This window comes from Peromyscus leucopus, chromosome 13 (assembly GCF_004664715.2).
Source record: "Peromyscus leucopus breed LL Stock chromosome 13, UCI_PerLeu_2.1, whole genome shotgun sequence".
Classification (NCBI taxonomy): domain Eukaryota; kingdom Metazoa; phylum Chordata; class Mammalia; order Rodentia; family Cricetidae; genus Peromyscus; species Peromyscus leucopus.
This window is the reverse complement of record NC_051074.1, coordinates 20,834,347-20,856,060: the sequence shown is the minus strand read 5'-3', so window position 1 is coordinate 20,856,060 and position 21,714 is coordinate 20,834,347. Positions and strand designations below refer to the sequence as shown.

The window sequence follows — 21,714 nt, the reverse complement described above, 5'->3', positions numbered from 1 at the left end:
GACTTATAGAGAGGAGAGTAGAAATCACTGAGTAAAGTATACAAATATTTATGGGACATTCCACGCCCAGAGCCTCCTAGGCGTATAAGCTCAGAGGAGACTGGGTGAAATGGAGATTGCTCTCTGGTCTCCTGCAAGGCAAAACAGAAGAGTTTCCCTCTGCCAAGCAGAGAAGATAAATGCAGTGAACAGGAAGTAGGTGTATTATCCTTCCAGGAACTGGTAATGGCCTTCAGAGATGTAGGCCGCTGTGTATAAGCTTTCCAGATGAATTGTTTAAAAACTACTTAGGGTGTATCTTTTTCTCTTCATTTGTTCCTCTATTTGCAATTCTCCTGCTGCCTTTTGGAAATCATTATGAGGAAAGAACAAATCAAAGTAGGCAGACTCTGTTTGAGCTCATGCAGAGTCAGCAAGACGATGGTGAGTGCATTTGGGAGGGAGAATGTATGGGATGGCGCATAATGCTCGCTGACTCGCTGGCTCACATCTCACCTGGAGCAGCCCACTCTCACCTGCCAAGGCTGCGCATGCAGCCTCTGATAGATTCTGGAAGGCTGCTCTGCAGCGTTTGCTGATTCCACAGTGCCAAAAGAGAATTGACTATCTGCAAAGGCTCTGGAGACCGGCCGGAGCTCTTGGCTTCCCTAGTGCTTTATCTCCAAAAGTAACCATGGAGGAAAATCGTGGCCTAATTTACTGGAACCATAACAAATATTTATTGAATAAATGCATAGGTCAGTTGTACCTTCCCAGGAATTACTATTAAACCAAGAAGCCAATGTACTGTGTCTGTGTGGAGAGCTTGAATTGCAAAACGCTTTCTTTGAAATGATTCCGTTTGTAGCAAACAGCTACACAGCTGACTTAGAGGACCAGCTCGAGAAAATATTCAAATCCACATTGGTTTCCTTACTCCCTTATGATAAAAGGAAAGAAAATGAAACTTGAAAATGTTTATGATCAAATGGCTTTATACACACGCACGCACACATGCACACACGCATGTACGCAAACTCACACACAAACAAAACAAAAACAGGGTATTCATCTCCAAATTCATAGCAAGTTGCCAAGTTTGACCAAATGGCCTATTTTGGTCTTCTCTCGGCCAGCAAGTCTAACACACAGCAGTGGGAATCACAAAGGGGAGCAGGAGGGAGACAAAGTTAATTACAGAACCTTTGTAATTTGGAAACCTGCACTCCAAATCTGTGATTCTCAGAACGGAAGTCTTCTGTTGTTCAGCCTGCCTTACCCTGCACCCCACCCCAGTGTCTTCCTGAACATGAGACGCTCTCTTTAGTCACTTAACAAGCATTTCATGAACACTCGCTCTATCCCAGGCACTACACCAAGGGTTTGGCCCTTGAAGAGCTCAAAATCTGGCAAAGGAGAATGACCTAAAACATGTAGCTTCAAGCAAATCACTGTGGGTGTCATCCTGGCTGAGATATGCTCTTTTAGTACAAAAGACTCTGGGAACATAGACTGAAAAGCTTCCAGCTTCGCAGGCTGAGCCTATCTGTTTCTGCATATGGTAGAACGAATTGGAATCTTTCATTATAAAAACACTTCTGCACCCCGATTGCTAATATAGTTCATGGTAATGAGGACCCTCAATAGTTATTGCTTCATTGCTTTGTATTGATATCCAATCACTGTGCAAATAGTTGAAGTCTCACATTTTTGCCATTGAGCAAATCGCAGTCAGGATTTAATAAGACCTTATTGTAAAAATTAGCTTTGTATTGAATCTCTTCAGGGAAACTCATACCATGCAAATTTTGAAAACATATGAAGGGATTGGTTTCGGCACCACCATGGCACAGTAGACTCGTGGTAGAGGAGCACTGGAAAAGTGGCAGGTATGTCTGTGTATCTGCTGCTGGACGTTCTGGCTGATTCTTCTCCTGGCTACCCTAAAAATGTGGCCACCTACACAATGGAAGTCTATTTTGCTATAAAGAAAAACTAAAATAACACAAAATGGATGGGTCTGGAAAGTATTTTATTAAGTTAGATTATATATACATCATTATATATACGTACATATATATGTATGTGTGTATAACTACAAATGGGAGAGCAGGGCAAAGAGACATGTATGACATGGAGGCGGGGTGATGACTAGGGAAAGAGAATATGAGGCCAGCCAGGGCCTGGCAGAGCTGAGGTGCAGGGAGAAGAATCAACTAAAACATTTTTAGTTTGAGAATGCTATAAGGAAACCTAATACTTATTTGCTAATTCAAACTATGAATTGAAACACTGTAGTTTGCTATTGCCGATCCAGGATGCATGGAGCCAGAGGGCAGGGCAGAGCATCCCTGTCTGCTCATGTGCAGCCACTGCCCCGACTGCTGAAGGATCTTCCACACGTCCAGCCATCCCAGCTGTATCTTGTAAATAAGTCTAAAGAGAAGAAAGGGCAGAAGTATCATTTGGTGTTTGGACCATTAGGACAAGACTCAGGGGCAGCTGTTGTATAAATAAACTAAGTTCTCTTGGTTGGCCATACAAGGCCCAACATGTAAGACAGATATTGAGGTATATTCATGGATCTGCTGGGAAAGCTCGCGCGCACATGTGCGCGCACACACACACTCACTCACACATACACACACACATACCACAAACACATACATCCCACATACATCATACACACACACACCACATATACATACCACACACACTGTACATACCACATACAAACACACACCACATTACCCAAACACATGCACCACACACACACACACACACACACACACACACACACACATACACACACATACCACAAACACACACATCCCACGTACATCATACACACACACCACATATACATACCACACACACACACACACACCACATACAAACACACACACATCCCACATACATACACACGCACATACCACACATACACACATATTCTACATACATCATACACACACACACCACACTCAACACCACACACACACACACACACCACACAAGAAAAGACAAAAATTCTAGGAAGATATAAAAAAAAAAATCATTCAAAATTCAAAGTCTGCGTTGGAGATCATGTTTCTAAAAATGCAACACATCACCTCCCCCAGACTCCATGAGCTTACTACCAAGCAAAACTACTTTCAAAATGAGTAATGAGCAAATTTCTAATAAATTAGTAGGGCAATAGCTAGTTAATAATTTCAACTTTAAATGAGGTAATAATAGCCGAACATTACCTTTTCTGGTCTCAGCCAAAGCAAAATGCAAAAACAGTGTCTGAAAGGAAGGCAATTAAGTTTGGGCCCTACAAGGAAGACAAAGTGTCACAGAGATGAAGATGTTCCCAGCCAATAGAACAGGTCGCCTTGATCAGCACGCAGTTCAAAAGGAAAATTAATTCTTTGAAAACAATTTGGAAAGGAACTTGGAAACCAAATCCAAACAATACTCTGGGGCTGACATTTCAAAGCTGTATTTGCTCTTTATTCCAATCCCTTTGGTACTGTTATCAAAGTGAAGACATGACATATGGAACCAAAAATATTCAGCGAGATGAAGAGTAGTCAGATGCGCACAATTGGAAGAGGCCCAGAGATTACAATCTGGCTCACCTCATACATCCAGTCTCAGCTCCCTAAAGACTTCTAAGAGCTGTCATTCACACAGAGTCCATGGAGGAACAGCATGGGGGTGACTTTCCATGTCCTCAAAAGAGCTCTAAGGAGACACCTGCCTAGAGTGATTGACTATTTTAGAGTCTAGGGGTTTATAAGGGATGCAATCAACCTTGGACCCCAATTCTGCCACTCTGCCACCTGCTTCTGCCCTGCCTTCCCTTCTGACATTATCCTAACATTATTTATGTCCTGTTGATGGCCAAGTGCACAGGGAAATGTTAGTAGGCTCTGCATTTTCTTGCCTTTTTTATCAGAGGACTTCATACAAAACCACTACAGAATGGTTTTGTAAATAACAATGGACTGTTATTGAAGAGATGTTTCCTATTGCTCGCTTGCCCTTTCTGATTTCATTGTACATTCTGATTCTCTGGTACCCACTGCAGCACCCATGGTATCGGATCATCTGATCCATAGGAGACATTCTCTAGTGGTGGAAAAGAAGAACATAGTGATTCATTGAACTTTTTGTTCTATGAACTTCAGCAAGGTGCTCAAGATGTATTTATACAGTTGACTAGTTACAATAATCTGTAATGAGTTATTTCTGTCCGAAGTGATATTTGACTATACCCAAACCATAGGTAAGCAGTGATGAATTACTTCACATTACAGAAACCCATCATATATTGATGAATGGCATAGGCTGGGACCAAGATGGCCAAAGGCAGCAAGTGCTTAGTTTCACCTTTATGTCAACCACATCTCTTCTGGGACAGGAAACACACCACATGTAATGGATCATTAATTCAGAATATGAATCAAAAGCACATGGGATGCTGGCGTAGTGATTTGACACGGTATCAATCAATCAAGAATGAATATAGAATCAGTCATGAAAACCTGGGCCTCACTGACAGAACTTCGGAGCCAACTGTACATTCTTTGCTCTCCGTAGATGGATTGTAGTTCTACCGGAGTCTCCCTCCCTCTCACTTCACTTCGCCCTCTCTCACTCTGCCTCATCTCCCTCTCTCTGCCTTACCCATCTTTCCCTCCCTGCTGGATAGCACCCTAGGTGGTTAAAATTAGCAGCTCAAGTTCCTGCAGAGAAGGAGCAGTGTCCCAAGGGGTTGTCCACTTACCTGTAACAAGGCAGTCCCCCAGGCTGATGCCCGTTACCTCACTCGGGGAGTTTGGAAGCCCTTTCCAGCATGCTCTCCAGAGACCTAGATTGAAACAAAAGAGTCCCCAGTGGATCTGAGCTTTGGTTACCTGGAGAAAGGTGCAGCTCAGGCATCGGAGCCAAGAGCTGCCGTAGGAGCCATTGGTGGACTAATTCTTCTGGGGCGAGACAGTGGGGCACACAGACCGAAGAAGCCGACATCCACAAGTCTCTGATGTCAGTTCCTTTTGTTTCCGTGAAGCTATTTAATGAGATTCTTCATGCATAAAATTAATTTTTGCCCTCTTCTATCAGCCTTTACCACGAAAGGATTTACTCACACTTTTGTCAGGTTTTATTTATACATGCAATAAAGGGGACCCAAATCATTATGAAGGCTGTGATGGGCTATGATGGGCTATACAAAGGGAAGCTGAGAGCAGGCAGCCATCCAGGCTCCCTTTGGATGCCAGGATGCATTATGCACAAGCTATCCCCTACAGACATGCCGAGCACCCCCCTTCATCCAGAGCGTTATCTCCAGTCAGATCCTAATTTGTTGCTGGGGGAGAGGGGCAGGAAGAGAGCTATTAATAAGCAGTGCAAATAATTAGGCTTCATGGGAATTTGGTTGTTTCCTTACATAATGGATTTGCTCTCCAATCTTTCTCAACTTCACTAGAATGCTCCACAGCCCATGGATTGCTGTATCAGTTGCCTGCTGGGACCCTCTCTGAAGCTGAAATGGGAGCAGATCTGGGCAACATGTTTGTACCTCATAACCACTCTTGATCACGGAGCATCCTCTAAGGCCAGGCCCTGTGCCAAGGACAGTACCTACGTTATTTCATCCAATCATCAAAACAGTTGGTAGGTGACTGCTGTCAGTCTCACTAGAAAAACAAGGAAACTGAGACTTGGAGGGGTCCGCAGCTGCCTAAGGCTGCATACTGGTCCTTGTGGAATTGTGCCTCCCCACTGTGTGACGAGAAATCCACTCCTTACTCTGACCATTCTAAGTCATGTTCTCCTCTGAAGGCTAGAAAAGACAATGGTGCTCTTGAGAACAAACATTAGACTAGACATAGGATGTGGGTCCATTTACATCCAGTTTTATTCTGTATTCTCTGTCATATCCTTCTGTTCAATGTGACAATGATCTGAAGGAACCCAGCAAGCTCTAGAATTTTTATTTCAGGGCATTATCTCCACATAGTTAACACCAGAGTGTGGAGCACGCATATGTTAGCTCACAGACAGAAACAACCAAACTCATTTTTCAGAGCTAAAACATTTGGGGTTTTGCCACCATGCAGTGAACACAGGGATAGTCTAGGATTTCCAAAGCTATGAGTGACTGCCAAGCTGCCATAAAACATCAGGCTTTTTTTTTCTTGTTCACCCTCTTCTTGCCAACACTAGAGATTAAGAATTACAAAGACCACCAAAATGGAAGTCCCGAGAGGTAGCTAAGCAATTGGAGATAAAGAGTATCATGGTACCCCTTGGCCCTGCCAATGACAGGCACCTGCCTGTGAAGTCCCTGAGACTTCATGTGGCTCGGTGTGCAGGGAAGCTTACCTCTATTAGTAACTTATATTTACAACAAGGAAACAATGTCACTGGCCATTTAATCATAGGGCAGAGCATCAGAGACACAAATGACCTTGGTCTCTATCATGGGTTCTTGTCTTCAATGCTTCAACAGAAGGACCATGGCCATAGACATTCATCCATTAAAGAGACCTAACTCAGAGCCTTCAGTACACTGAGTACCATGCTAGACAGTCCTGGTAAGAAAGGAACATGCTGAAGAAAACCATCGAAGTACACACAGCCTAAATAAACAGTTATAGTACAACATAGTGAGGACTATGGTTAAAAAAAAAAAGGTATTGTGAGTATTTGTAGGGTAGCCATATAGCTAAATGTGAATTGGCCCTGGAGAAAGGTATTCAATGTATAAGGAAGGAATGAAGGAAGGGAGGGAGGGAGGGAGGAAAGGAGGGAGTGAGGGAGTGAGGGAGTGAAGGAGTGAGGGAGGAAGGAAGGAAGGAAGAAAGAAAGGAAGGAAGGAAAAGAAATCAAAGATGAATGTTTGAGCTGAGTATTGAGGGATGAGTGGAATGATGGGACAGAGTCCTAACAAAAATCAGAGAATTCTTCACTTACCATGCCATGCCTCATGAGACAAAGGCTGCTCAGCCAGACTCAGGACATTCACTCAAAGAAATTTCCAGTCACTGCAATTTGAGAAACTTTGATCACTGAAGCATCTACTTCACCCCTTTCCTAAATGCAGCTCATTTCCATTGACTCCTTAAGGACCTCATTGTGAAATCTCTTGCCAGTTCTTGGTCATGGAAGCTGCATTGGAAGAGTATTGAGAATGAGCATGTGCCTTTCAAAGCGACCAATGGGAAGAAATGATGAACAAGAGAAGAATCTAGGGCCCAGGGGACCCTCAGTGAGATGCACATGATTCATAGAGTAAGGCAACAGGATCAGGGAAGATATGGGCAGACTCCCTAAGCAAAGATTTGTGGGAACAAAGCGGAGGAGGTTAGCAAGGCAAAGCCCTTCCCTGATGAGTCTGAGCTCAGCAGAGGATTATAGAGATTATAGATGCTGTAGGGTGCAGGAGAGGCATCTTTTGTTTTCTTTGTAATTTGTTAAGAAGTAAATACAAAAGGTAGAAACCAGAGGTAATCACCACCAAGAGATAATAGCTAGACCCAAGTAAAGGCAGCAGTGAGCACAGTGAGCACAGTGAGCACAGTGAGCGTGTTTGCCCTCGTATCACTCAGCGGGGAGTGGGTACTGAACATGATGGGTATCACTGCACCTATTCTCTACTAGACTTGAAATGTCGCACAAGTGGAAGACACAGGCAGCAGGCACAGCCTTCTGTCCTCAGCCTCTTCTCAGCCTCGAAACGTGAACTGAGCAGATGTGTGTTGGGGGGGGGGGGTCATCCAGTGCTACAGAATGTCCGGATAGTTGTCAGACTGAATTTGAACAAGTAAATGCCAAGGCACTATTGACACACAGTCCCTTCATTTCCGCCCCCCACAAAGCACCTCAGTACAACAGTAGAATCAGAGGCTGTGAGAGGAGAGGAGATCCATCTTTAAAACAAAAACAAAGAAACGGATGTGAGGGAAGTAAGAACGACAAACAGGGAACAATTTTTCACGGCTTCCCTGTAGGGAGAAAGCGTTTCACAGAAGAAAGCCAGGGGGTATCTGAGCTGTTCTTTTGTATTTTAATATTATGTTTCTGATTACCAAAGGAATGGACGTCCTCTGTACAGTGTTTAGAATGTACCTAAAAACATGAAGGAAAACGAAAGGCACTATAAAATAAACATTGACACTTGGTCTCTGACAGCTCAGTGGTCTTTAAGAGGGAGAAGAAGGTATCAAAAGCTATGAGGAACTGCGTACGCTAGTGCACACCTTCAGTCCCAGTACTGCAGAGACAGAAGCAGGTAGAGCTCTGTGAGTTCAAGACCAGCCTGGGTCTACATGATGAGTTCCAGAACCAGAGAATAGGCTACATAGTGAGACTGAAAAAAAAAAAAAAAAAAAAAAAAAAAAGAAAAAGAAAAAGAAAGCTACAAAGACATTAACCCCTGAACCTGAATTAGATGGGAAATAATTTAGGGACTTACAGCATTGTTTCTATTAATAAATACATATTGAATTAAATTTGTTAGACACTGTGATGGTTGGAATGTAACTGGCCCCCATGAGCTCACAAGGAGTAGCATTATTAGGAGGTATAGCTTTGTTGGAGGAGGTGTGGCCTTGTTGGAGGAAATCTGTCACTGTGGGGGTGGGCTTTGAGGTCTCCTTTGCTCAAGGTTTGCTCAGAGTGATACTCAGACCACTTCCTGTTGCCTGCTGATCAAGATGTGGGACTCTCAGCTCCTTCTCCAGCACCATGTCTGCCTGCACACCACCATGTCACACCATGATGATAATGAGCTAAACCTCTGAAAATATAAGCCAGCCTAATTAAATGTTTTTCCTTTATAAGGGTTACTGTGGTCATGGTGTCTCTTCACAGCAACAGAAACCCTAACTAAGTCAGACATTTTGTCCTTCATTGAAAGTAAAAATAATTGGCAGAGATTGCTTTGACATAATGGTGACTACATCAGAGTATTAATTATTAATATTAATATTAATATCATATTAAGCTTAACTTACTTTTAGAACTTCATATAGCGTAGATGTCCCTGACGCAGTTCATCCAGGAGACTCTCTTTCTCCCATTATTCGATCCCCTAGTGTTTTCCTTTCAGGGATTTCTGTGATAATAAAAATGATACAGCTAACTGGCTAAAGTTCAGGGATAGAATGAATGACAAGGAATAAATAAGATGAAGTGCTAACTAAGAATGATTTCAGGGCAAATCGAAACCTTACATAAAGCTTCTCCTGTGCAACCCATCCGTATATATATGCAAGATACCTGGCCGGAGATCGATGTCTCTGTGGGGTCTCAGTGGCCCTTTCCTGTGCCATTGATGTCTGATTTTGCTTTTTTACATCCAGAATGAGGATGCTGCAGCCCTTGGTAATAAGGCTACTTTCAAACTTCCTGAGGATGAGCCTCTCCCAGCAACTGGTTTTTTACCCAGGACTGTAGTTCACACAACAACCTCTGGTTCCCACTCAGAGGTCAAGCCCAGGCCTAGGGCAGTGCAGAGAAAATGTTTCTACCAGTTTCTCTCCAGTAGCCACCCCAAGGGTTAACCAGACTCCATGTTCTAAGATGATGTCTATTACCAGTGTGTGTCACCAGGAGAGGGAGTGGGGACCCTAGGAAAGCTCCATTATTTTTAAGAACCCTGCTATCAACCATCTTACCACGCAGGGATTTTAGTTTGTGATGTGGGTTCGCTGAAAAAAAAGCTTACAAAGGACAGTCAACAACGGAAGTTCAGGGATCCTGTTCCCACGGGCACCATTATTCTAGCTACTCAGGTAAATGTATCACCTGATGGCATGGAGAGACCAGAAACATCTCTTAAATTGCGAAGTGAGGAGAAAGAATTTCTTTTGGGGATTGCCAAAGAGATGTATAAGTTGGCAATAAATTATTGACCATATACTTTCTGCTACACAGACTGAGAAACTTACAGAGAAAAGAAAACCACTTCTCCAGCTGTGGAAGCTAATGAAGTACAACACTGAGGTAATGTGATTAAATCACTATCAGTCCACGGAATCAGCTTAATTGATCAAAGGAATTTATTTGGGGGTTCACTCACAAGACAGAAATAAGGGATTGTAGCAGGATCCTGGAAGGCAAGGTCCTGGAAGGCAAGGTCCAAGCTGTTCTCTGGCGAGCTCTGCCCTGGTCTGTCTCAGCACCCAAAATCCACTAGATAGAGCACATAAGAGCATCCCAGGTCTCAAGGATCCCCGGAGGTCATGCCCCCCACCCTGGGATGGGGGCAGGTACCTAGCAGCTACCTGCTGCTTCACTCGGGGCGGTGCTTCGGGGCATGGCAGAGACAACCACCCACTACACTGAGGCAAAGGCCTTCTTTGCTGTTGGGTACCAAGATGAGAACAAGATGAAGCCAAACTTCCTTTCTTATGAGATCCACTCCTGGGGTAACAGTGTTTCCTGTGCAATCAGGTCCCAACAGGCCTCCATGTTCCCCTACCATCAGGTCACTTTCGACATAAAAAATTTGGAAAAACAGCATTTAATGTGTACAAACCACAAGAACATTAATTATATGACGGATGCTTCTGCTGTGTGAGAAAGCTGTACATCAGCTAGCCTGAACCTTCCCAGGAAAGGTTATAACTAGCTGAACTGTATACCTCACTAGCAAGACTCCATTTGTTAATTTCTTACTAATATACTTACTCATATGTGTCCATCCTTTTGTTCAATTACACACCTGTCATCTGATAAAGCTATGCCGGTTTCCAAAATCAACTAGGAAAATCTCTTTCTTGAGAAAGTCCAAAGTGTAATCAAGAAGAATAGTATGTACTGTTAACAACCAGACATGATGCTCATAGAATCACTATATAAAAGATGTCATTCTGAGTTGCTTATTGAATATTTTTTAATCCTCATAAAAACCCACGAGGTATATGATATTGGCATCATCTTAGACATAGGGGAACAGAGGCACACATAGGTAAATCTATCTGGTCATGACTCTCCAGATAAAATAAGGAGGAAGCCTAGCATGTCTCACTCTAGAGCCGATGCCCCTGCTAGCATGAAGTTGAAAAGGGTTCTTGGGCAGATCAGAAAGAAACAATATGTCCTAAATTAATGCTATGCTATTTTCAAGGAATGAAATGGGAACTCTGGGCAGTAGTGTCACACCTCTCTTGCAGTCCACACAGAGGCAGCCAGGCCTGTCTGTGGGAGAGCAGAAGCCACGGTTCTGTGCTTGATTCTGGGAACAGATGTAACACCATGGCTCTGACTCAGAGTTCTGCTCGCCAAGGAATGAGTCTGAGGCGTTTCACCCATCAGCAGATGACGTGCTTGAGAAGGGGTGAGAGCATTCTGCAATAACCCTCTTCCCAGACCGTGCTGGAGATTTGGAAATGGCAGTGACTCCAAAGAATGAACCAGCTACGCAGCAACGTCTTCCTGAGCATCCAGCCCCAACAGGGCATTACCTTATCTATTTCTCTGAACTGCCAGCAAGTATTAAAAAAAGAATGGAAGGGTTTTTCTTTGAAGGCTTTGTCTATGCTGCCTAGTTTTCTAATCCAAAGGCTTAGCTCACAGACTTAAAAAACAAAATCCAGATTAATTCACACTTGAACATTTGGGTGAAATTGTTATTTTCTACAAGGAAGACTAATTTTCTTATTTCTTCAATTCATTTGAGGATTTCTCATGCTAGTTCATTCTCTTTTACAGAGAACACTACACTATAGCATTTTTCCCTTTGATTTTTTTGTTGTTGTTTTGTTTTGAAATCCTAAGAGATCATTCATCTACCTCCTTTATTTTCAGTAAAATGCAAATATGTATATATTTAGAATGGCTTAGTAAATAATTTATAGACTATATAATAAATTATTTATTTACTCCAGGCGTACATATTTAGAATGTGAACATGCATATTTTATAGTCTGTGCCATTGCTAACGAAACAAATTAAATCAGCCTGCTGCAGCTCTGGGCTACCCTGTGTCATTCACACACACACACACACACACACACACACACACACACACACACACACACACACTGCAATGGCCTGCAAGCAATCATGCCCCATCATACTTCTAAAAGTTACTGCATTGCAGAATTTTCAAGACCATCCAGCCTTTGGGGTCTATTCCAATGCCCGCTTCTCTTCTCTTACTTTCCAGTACTATTTTCTTTCCCACCTTTATGTACCTTTATAAGTATCTGATTCATTATTCCTAAATCAATACATTTTTATTGATTGCTAATACTACATAATTGATACTATAGGTTTAGAGTGAATACTAGAAGAATATTAACTATAGGCTCTTCTATAAGAGTTGAGAATCTGGATAAGTCATAAGAACACTTTAAAATTAATGAACTGATAAACATATACACAGAAAATTAATACAAAAGTCATAGTCGTCTTATTCTTATGAATATTTTTAAAAGAGATGGCATTTACTCAATCAGAGGGTTACCATTTGGCTAAATTTCTGAATTTGAACATATATGGAGAAGATTGTGTGGCTTGCAACTAAAATGCCCTTCCTGCACATCACTTCTATGCCAGAAACCTACATGAACTCATCTCACACAACTGGCATCCTTACCATTCTCAGAAAATAGAACCCAACTAGTGAAAACCAGGAAGGAAAAAAAATTGCAATTGGGGGGGGACTAGAATTATTTAGTTATTATATATATGTATGTAGAATATTATATATGCAATTATATTACATGCAAATACACACACAATTTTATTGAGGCAGGGTCTTACTGGGTACTCTAATTTGCCTGTAACTCATCATCTAGACCAGGCTGGCCTCAAAGTCACAAAGATCTGCCTGTACCTGCTTCCTGGGTGCTGTGATTAAAGGCATAAATGACCATGCCCAGGAGTATTAAATATTTTAAATATGTACACTTCACAGCATAAGGCATATGCAAAGAAATGAAATCATATAGAACCATCAAAAACAAGGGCATCTGAATACAAGATTATGTCCTGCACATAGTAAGCCAGCTTTTATTCTAAAGACTGTAGTGGAACCTAGACGAAGTAAGCACTTTTAAAATTCACTGAGCTGTTTTTCACAGCGCTTCCTAGGTGGATGAAGCTGAATGTCTCCTTCCCAGTCACTAGCTGTCAGAAACTCATTGAAGTGGATGGTGGTTACAAGCTTCCTACATTCTATGAGAAGCTTGTGGCCACAGAAGTAGCTGCTGATACTCCGGGTGAAGAGTGGAAGGGTCACTGGGTCTCAATAAGTGGTGGGAATCACAAACAAGGTTTTCCTGTGAAGCATGGTGTCTTGACCCATGGCAGAGTGTGCCTGCTGTTGAGGAAGTGACATTCCTGTTGTAGATGGAGCACTGGAGAGCAGAGTGCCTGCTGTTGAGTAAGGGGCATTCCTGTTGTAGATCAAGGACTGGAGCATAGAAATACAAGTCTATTGGCGGATGTGTTGTGTATACCAGACTGGGTGTTCTCAGCTTGGTTATTATTATTATTATTATTATTATTATTATTATTATTATTATTATTTTAAAGGATGTTCATGAACTCACAGATACTACTGTGCCTCGGAGTTGGGGCTAAACAGAGCTGGCAGAATCTGAAACTTTTCAATCTCTCCAAAGAAGTTGATGTCCACCAGTGTGCTGTCAGAAAGCCCTTATATGAAGGTCAGAAGCCCAGGACCCAAGATTCAGTGTCCTGTTATCCCACATGTCCTGTTACATAGACAGTGACGTATTGTGCTGAAGAAACAACAGTCTAAGGAAAACATAGAGGCTACAGAATATGCTAAACTTTTGGTCAAGAGAATGAAGGAAGCCAAATTAAAAAGGCTAGGAACAGATCATCAAGAGACATAGACCGTCCTCTCTGAGAGTCTCTATCTCCGAGTCTGAGTTCAGGCAATACTAAGTCTTTGGGAGCAACAAACACATGATCCGACCTCGAGAAGAGCCCATACTGTTTCTAGAGTAGTTTTTACATTCCTCGCTTTGACTGCTCAACAGAGTCCTCTCAGCATCCTACCAAGTAACCCCTCAGACTGCCATCTTAAAAATGGAGAGACCTTAGTTACCCTCATGGCTAAAACGCCAGTGGATGCCAGACTTCAAGTAGTTCAGGCTCCAAAGTCCTGAGATCCACCCACCTCTGCTGCATCCAGGTGAAGTGTTGTATTACTTTATAGGGGATAAAATAAAAAAAAAATCATTACTTAAAGACACCCCTGACACCAAAACCAAGATCCTAAACTGAGCTGAAAGTCCCAGGAAACCCACTATTTGGGGACTGCAGAAGAAAGGCATCTGACCCTAAACCTGGACATCTGGTTTGCAAAAAGAGACAGTGGACCTCCACTTGTCAAAACAGCTTATCCAAGGAAAAAGCTACCTCCTCCATTCCATCCCTAATGCAACCCCCTTCCTCCTTCCTTATCCTTAGCAAAGCTCCAGCTTGAAGCATGTTGAAAGGACCAAGCAGACACCATAACAGGATGCCCAGTCTTCTCTCAGAGATCAGACCTCAATTTCAGTTTCCTGAGACTCGAGCAAGCAGTTTCTGGGAGAGCCATGAACAAAAGACATAGTCCTTGCAGTAGCTCCCTTTCTGCACATACTCTGACTGCTCAAGGTTCAGCCAGTTGTTTACTGTCTGGGACCCCTCACCAACTTAGAGCTACATGCATGGGTCAATGTGAACGTGTGAGGCCAGCCGGCCTTCATGGCAGCTCAGGGACAAAGTCTGTGACTTGTCCAGGCCTGCCCCCCAAATGATAACTGTAACCCCCAACCAGTATTTTCAAAGGTTACATACCCTCACCCAATCATATGACACAAAGGCTTGTACCACCCTGCTTATGGTTTTTCCCTTTAAAAATCTCTCATTCTGGGAGCTCAGGGCTGTCCTCCTCTACTCGCTGTGTCAGGTGTTGGATGTGGACCAAGCCCGGGCTTACTTGTTATCAATAATCCCCTGTGTGTTTTGCATTGGATATGGGCTCTGTGGTGGTCTTGCTCGGGGGTCTTGTGACACAGGCACAACAATGTCACCTATGTTCTCTTGAGCTCTGGTCATTGAGTGGCTGGGTCCTGCACCCTGATCCCCGTGTAGTAAGGACTTGAAATGCTACCTTTCTGGAATTAAAGAAAGTTGCTCTAGCTGCTGAGGTCATCTAAACCATCTTTATTTCTTCTTACCAACTTAACTCTGACATGTTCTTGCTATTACTACTCCTCCACACACAGGGAAAATTGTAATGGAGAAGTTAAGAGAATTTGTTTACAAAACTGTTCCTTGGAACCTTGCCAGGGTTGTTAGTGGAAGTTTTAGGTTGTTTTGGTCAACCATCTACACCACTGCTTTCACAAGAACACTATGATGAGGGTGAAAGACAGACATGTGTTCAAATAATTCCCAAGGTGGCTGAGAGCCTAAGTAATGAGCATGGTTATCAGGAAGGAGGAGATCAATGAAAAAGGAATTGTAGACATGGGTCTAAAGGTTCAGATGATATCACAGTATCAAAGTCACCGACAACAGTGATAAATGCTGTTTAAAATTCCTAGCATGCATTAATCATATAAAATAATAATTTCATTGTGATATTTCAAATATGCATATAATATTTGTTAGCCATGTTCATTCCCAGAACCCTCTCTGTCCCTTTACTTCACTCTGTAGCCCGCAACCCTTCCAAATAGAACACTTTTAACTTTCATACCTTCTACAAAAATCTGGATTCTACAAATGAGAAAGATGTGATACTTGTTTTTCTGAGTCTGGCTTCTTCTCTTGACATGGTGATCTCCAGTAAGTATCCTTTTGTTTCTGCAAACAGCATGATTTTTTTTATTCACGTTCAAATAAAAAAATATGTATATCAGCCATATTTTCTTTATGTATGGAACAGTTTTTAGGCAGATTCCATAAATTGATTATTGTGTGTTATTTAGTATTGTAAATAGGCATGATGTGTAGGGTCTCTATGGTATGCTGACTTAGAGTCTTTTGGTCACACACCTGAAAGGGATACCACTGTGTCACATGGAAGCTTAATTTTTAGCAGGTTGAAGAATCCCCACACTGATTTTCATAGTGGCTAGATTAACTTAATTTACTTCAACAATGTATGAGGCTTCTTCCCCCTTATATCACCCAATATTTGTTTTCATTTTGTTATGACTAGAGTATGACAGAATATCAATGAATTTTTAATTTGTATATCCCTTGTGGCTAAGAATATTGGACAACTTTTCATGTATTGGCCATTGGAACTTCTTGTTGAATTATTTGTCTTTCTCATATTTAATATTTTTATCTCTTTATATATTCTGGATCTTAATCTACTGCCATAGAAATAGCTAGCAGAGAGATTTTTTTCATTCTATATTTTGTCTCTTCACTCTGTTAGTTTTCTTTGCTGTGCAGATGCTTCTTGATTTCATGCAAAGCCATTGCCAGTTTTTGTGATTATTTCCTGTACTTGTTTTATCGGTGGTCTCTTCTAGCAATTTTAAAATTTTATGTCTTACATTAAGGCAATGAATCATTTGAACTGACTTTTGTACAGGGCGAGATCTATTTGCAGACCTTGACATGTGGACATCTAGTTTTCCCAGCACCATTTGCTAAAGAGCCTTCTCACACTGTATATTTTTGGCACCTCTGTCGAGAATCAATGGCTGTAGCTGTGTGGGCTTTTTTCTGGGCACTCTATTTTTTCCATTAGTCCCTGTGTGTATTTGGGGGTCAGTGCAAAAGTGAGTTAATTTTTTTCTATGGCTCTATAAGATAATTTAAAATCAGGCCTACAGTATTTCCAGCATTACTTTCTCTTGCTTATGATTGTTCTTAGGTATTCCAGAGTCTTTTATGCTTCCACAAGAACTTGAGGACTTTTTTTCTATTTCTATGAAGAATCTGATTGGAATTTTGGTTGGCTTTACATTGCATTTGGGAATTGCTTTGGGTAATATGGATATTTTTACAATATCAGTTTTGCTGATCCATGATATTTGCAGCTTCTACTGTGTTTTTATTTTGCTTCTTTGTTGTTCTGCAGTTTTTATTGTGCTGGTCTTTTACCTTCTTGATTAGGTTTGTACCTGGGTATTTTATTCATGCTTTTAGGCTTTATGAATAGGGTTATTTTCCTGATTTCTTTCTCAGTATGTTCATTACTGGAGTTTGGAAAAGCTACTGGGTTTTACAGGCCAATTTATTAAAGTTTCCTGGCATTTTACTGAAAATACAGAATTTTGTCTTTTATCTAATGTATGTGCTGATTTGTGCTTATTGATGTATGTGTCATACTATCCATGTATCTCTGGAATGGAACCAATTGAATTGTGGTGTATAATCTTTTCAATGTCTTATAGAATTCGGTATACAATGGCTTTTTTGAGGATTTTTGCAGCTATGCTAATCAAAACAATTGGTTTATGACATTTGTGTGTATGTCTTTTTTTTTGTTTTTAGAGCAATGCTGGCTTTTAAAAAATGAGTTTAAAAACATTCTTTTCTGTCCTATTTTAAAAATTTATTTGTTTGTTTTCATATGTTCTTTTTATCAGTTCTTAGAAAATGTCATAAATATAATATTCACTCTCCTCGCCTCCAATACTTTCATATCCACCCTCTCTTTCCTCTTCCCACCCAGTGTTATGTTCTTTTATCCCCTCGGTCAAGACAAATGTGTGCTTCCCAAATATCTCGGGTGTATGCCCTTCTATTAGAGCATGGTTGATCTATAGGGGGGCTACACTTTTAGAGGAAATGGATCCTTCCTTACCCAGCAGCTAAGAGTTGACAGTTGTGACAGAACTGACCTGGGCTGGGGGTGTAATCTTGTGCTGTGCTCCCTTTTCTAGACTGCTTTAGGTTGCACAGATCTTGTGTATAGTGTCACAAACTCTGAGTTTCTATGTGCAGCTGCCCAGCTGTGTTCAGGAAACAGTTTCCTTCTAGTTGTCTGCTGCCTTTGGTTCTTACACACTTCCTGTCCCCTCTTCCACAATGATCTCTGAACATTTGGAGTAGAGGGTGTAGGATACATGTTCCATGTAGGGCTGGATATTCTACAATCTCTTATTGTCTGATCAGTTATGGTCTCTGTTGATCACATATACTGCAAACATAAGTTTCTCTTATGAGGGCTGAGAGATGCCTTTATCTATGGTATAATGATAGACCATTAGGAATTGGTCTAATACTATGTCTATTTAACAGAATAAATAGAAGTATGTTCTCGCTTAGTGTCTGTGTTCTTTTTAGTCATAGGTTCTTCAGTATGAAGAACTAAAGTAAGTTTAGGGTTTGGTAGAATTAAGCAGTGACTTAGCCCATTCCTAGGGTTTCCTTTCTGGAGGATTTTATTATGCAGTCTTATTGATATGTGTAAAGTGTTGAACTTAAATTCTTATACTACTGATAGGTTGTATGTGTCCAGAAAATTTGCCAATTTTTTTTCTAAAATTTTCTATTTATTATAATATAAGTTTTAAAGTGGTTCTATTGATTTTTGGTGATGTCTGCTGCCATATTCTCATTTGGTTCCCTTTACATTGACCAAGGATCTGTCTATTTTCAGAGAACCAAGTCTTTGTAACATTGATTCTTTGTAGTGTTCTTTTAGACTCTGACTCATTATTTCACACTGACCTATTTATTTCTTTTCTTTCCCTACTCTGTATGTGGCATGTACTTGCTTTTCTAAGACTTTAAAATGTATAGTGATTCATGTAAGAACACCAATTTCCTTAATGCAGGTAATCATAACTATACATTTTCATTCTGAACTATGTTTTTTGTATCCCATAGGTTCTGATGATTTATGTTCTCATTCTCACTTGATGTTAGGAATTCTTAAATTTCTCTTTTAGTGTCTTCAGTGACCTACAGACCACTCAAAGTCTGTAAGTCAGTTTCCATGGATTTGCATGTTTTCTATGTTTTGCCTTGCTGATGATTGCTTTTGATCTATTGCTATGGTCCATTATTACTTTATAATAAAGAAAACTATTTTAATTCTTTTTGCTTGCTTTACAAGACTGGTTTTATGACCTGAAATGTGATATATATTGAAGAAAGTTCCATGAGCTTCAGAAAAGAATGTTTATTCCACAATTGTTAGAATATTCTGTAGGTATCTGTTAAGTCCATTTGACAGTCCATTTCAACCCTACCGTTCTTCTGTTAATTTTTGGTTTTTGGTCTGGGTGATCTACCTATTGATAAAAAAGACATTCTTGAAGTCACCCAAAATTTTTTTAACTGGACCTACTAGTCACTCTGAATCCAGTAGCATCTGTATTGTGAGATGGAGCCTGTCAACATTTGGTACACATATAATTGCTTCTTGGAAGATTGTCCTTTTATTAATATGGATGGACTCTATTCCTCTACTTTGACTAATTTTGGCTTAAAATTTGCTTGTGCATGTGTAAGTATAATAAAGATATCTGCTTCCTTTTGGTTTCTGTCTCCTTAAAGTAATAATTTTTGTATCTTTTACTTTGCCAGTAAAGTATTTTTTTCTTACAAAGAGCAGTTTGATTTTGGTTTCTAATCCAGTCAACCAGCCTGGATTATTTTAATTGGATAGCTAAGACTATTTACATTTAAGGTGATTACTAAACTACATGTACTAATTTCTCCATCCATCATACTCTTGTGAGAGTTCTTCTTTCATAAGCTTTCATGATTGTGGCTAAAATCCTTCCTCCTACATGTGTAGTATTCCGTTTAGTACTTTTTGAAATTCTGATCTATTGATCATGTATTAGCTGCTCAGAAAAACCTTTATTTATTCTTTGATTTCAAAGGATAGCTTTGCTGGGTATAATAATCCGGGTTGGCAGTTGCTTACTTTTTATAGCTTGAAATACTTGATTCCATGCTATCCTGGTCTCTATAGTTTCCCCCAACTTGCTTTTATCTCACCACTTTTTGTATTATTTCTTTATTCCTGGCATTTCAACTTTATTATGACACAGAACATTATTCTTTTCTGGTGATGTTTCTTTGAGGGACTTGATACTTACTGTACTTGGATGTCCATATCATTCTCTAGATTTGGGTACTTTCTTCTGTAATATCACTTACCAGCTTTACTATGTCTTCAATCTTTATTTGAGCTGCAGTTTCTGAAAGAAAACATCATATGTTAAGAACTGTAATTGTGTCCCACTGGTCTTGAAACTTGTGTTCTGAGTTGCTTTTTATCCTTTTACTACTACCTAAATGTATCCATTCCTCAGCCTTGTCTTCAGGCTCTAGAAGTCTTTCTTCCACCTAGTCTACTCTGTTGCTTATTTGTTTTGTTGAGTTTTTACTTGGGCTTACTGAGACTTTTATTTCTAAGATTGCTGTTTACTGTTTGGTTTTTTTTCTTAGAATCTTTATTTGTTGAATTTCTCATCCAAACTGCCAAATTTGTCATTCAAAATTTAGATTCACTTCTTTGATGCATATGTATTTATTTGAATTCTGAGTCATTGATCATTTTTAACATTAGAATTTAAATTCTTTACTCTGCTCATGTGAGTTCAATTTTTGACGACTTGTAAAGGCAAAAGAAATTTTGGAGGAGCCATGTCCCTTGATTTTAACATTTCTTGTGTTTGTATGTCACAGTTTGCATGTCCATCAGTGTACTGGCTTGAGAGCAGGTCTTCTTAGTCACCAGCCTTCTCTTTACAGCTAGTCCTTAGCACTGCTCATAAAGGATGAAATGAACTGTCATAACTATAATACCAAAGCAAACCACTATCAAAAGTACAACAAACAACCCATTAAAGGCAGTGAATATGTTAGCAGTACAATGGAAAATAGTTTAGGGTTAAATAGGAAGTTGAAAATTGCGAGTGGTAGTGCTGGTCTATAGTTCACCGTAGAATGATGTCAAGCATATGTGAGTCCCTAGGTTCAGTCCTCCATACTATCAAAAACAAACAAACAAACAAACAAACAAACAAACAAAATAAAGTAAGAAAGGTAAAGGCAATAGTAGTAGTAGTAGTAGTAGTAGTAGTAGTAGTAGAATGAAATGATGAAGATTGCAAGAAAATGGTGAAAAGAAATAATAAGCAAGATGTTCTGGTTGGGCTTTTGTCAACTTAACATAAGCTATGGTAATCTGAGAGGAGGGAGCCTCAATTGAGAAAATGCTTCCAGAAGATTGGGTTGTAAGCCTTCAAACCTGTAAGATACTTTCTTAATTAGTAATTGATGGGAGTGTTGGGGAATGCCCATTGGAGGTGGAGCCATTCTTGGGCTGGTAGTCCTGGAGTCTATAGGAAACCACACTGAGCAAGCCCTGGAGAGCAAGCCAATACGCAGCACCCTGCCATGGCCTCAGCATGAGCTCCTACCTCCAGGTTCCTGCTGTAGCATGAATCTTAAAAGTTCTTATTGATAAAATCAAACCCGAGGCAAGTTATTGGGGTCCATGCTGGTAGATCAGAGAGACAAGACAAGCCACAGCTATCTCACCTCGCCGGATCCTCAGCTGGTCTTGTCTCCTCAGACTGGAGGCCTCTGAGTCCTCATCCGGAATGGGTCTCAGCTGAATTACTGCTCAAAAGCCTGAATGCTTAACCAGCCAAATGCTTAACCAGCCAAATGCTTAACCAGCCAAATGCTTAACCAGCCAAATGCTTAACCAGCCAAATGCTTAACCAGCCAAATGCCGCTAGTTTCTGGTCCTCACGCCTTATATATCTTCCTGTTTTC

The 21,714-nt window shown here is 40.7% G+C and overlaps 1 long non-coding RNA gene and 1 pseudogene across 1 annotated transcript; one reads left to right on the top strand and one right to left on the bottom strand.

Annotated features, from left to right (window-relative positions):
* Positions 1-2,005: 2,005 nt before the first annotated feature.
* Positions 2,006-6,012, bottom strand: LOC119088893. Its single transcript, XR_005092639.1, has 4 exons — positions 5,417-6,012; positions 4,754-4,837; positions 3,228-3,295; positions 2,006-2,415 (listed from the first exon to the last, which is right to left on the bottom strand). It is a non-coding gene; the product is annotated as an uncharacterized LOC119088893 (long non-coding RNA).
* A 7,066-nt stretch (positions 6,013-13,078) lies between these two features.
* On the top strand, positions 13,079-13,896 carry LOC119088963 (annotated as a pseudogene).
* The last annotated feature ends 7,818 nt before the right edge of the window (positions 13,897-21,714 follow it).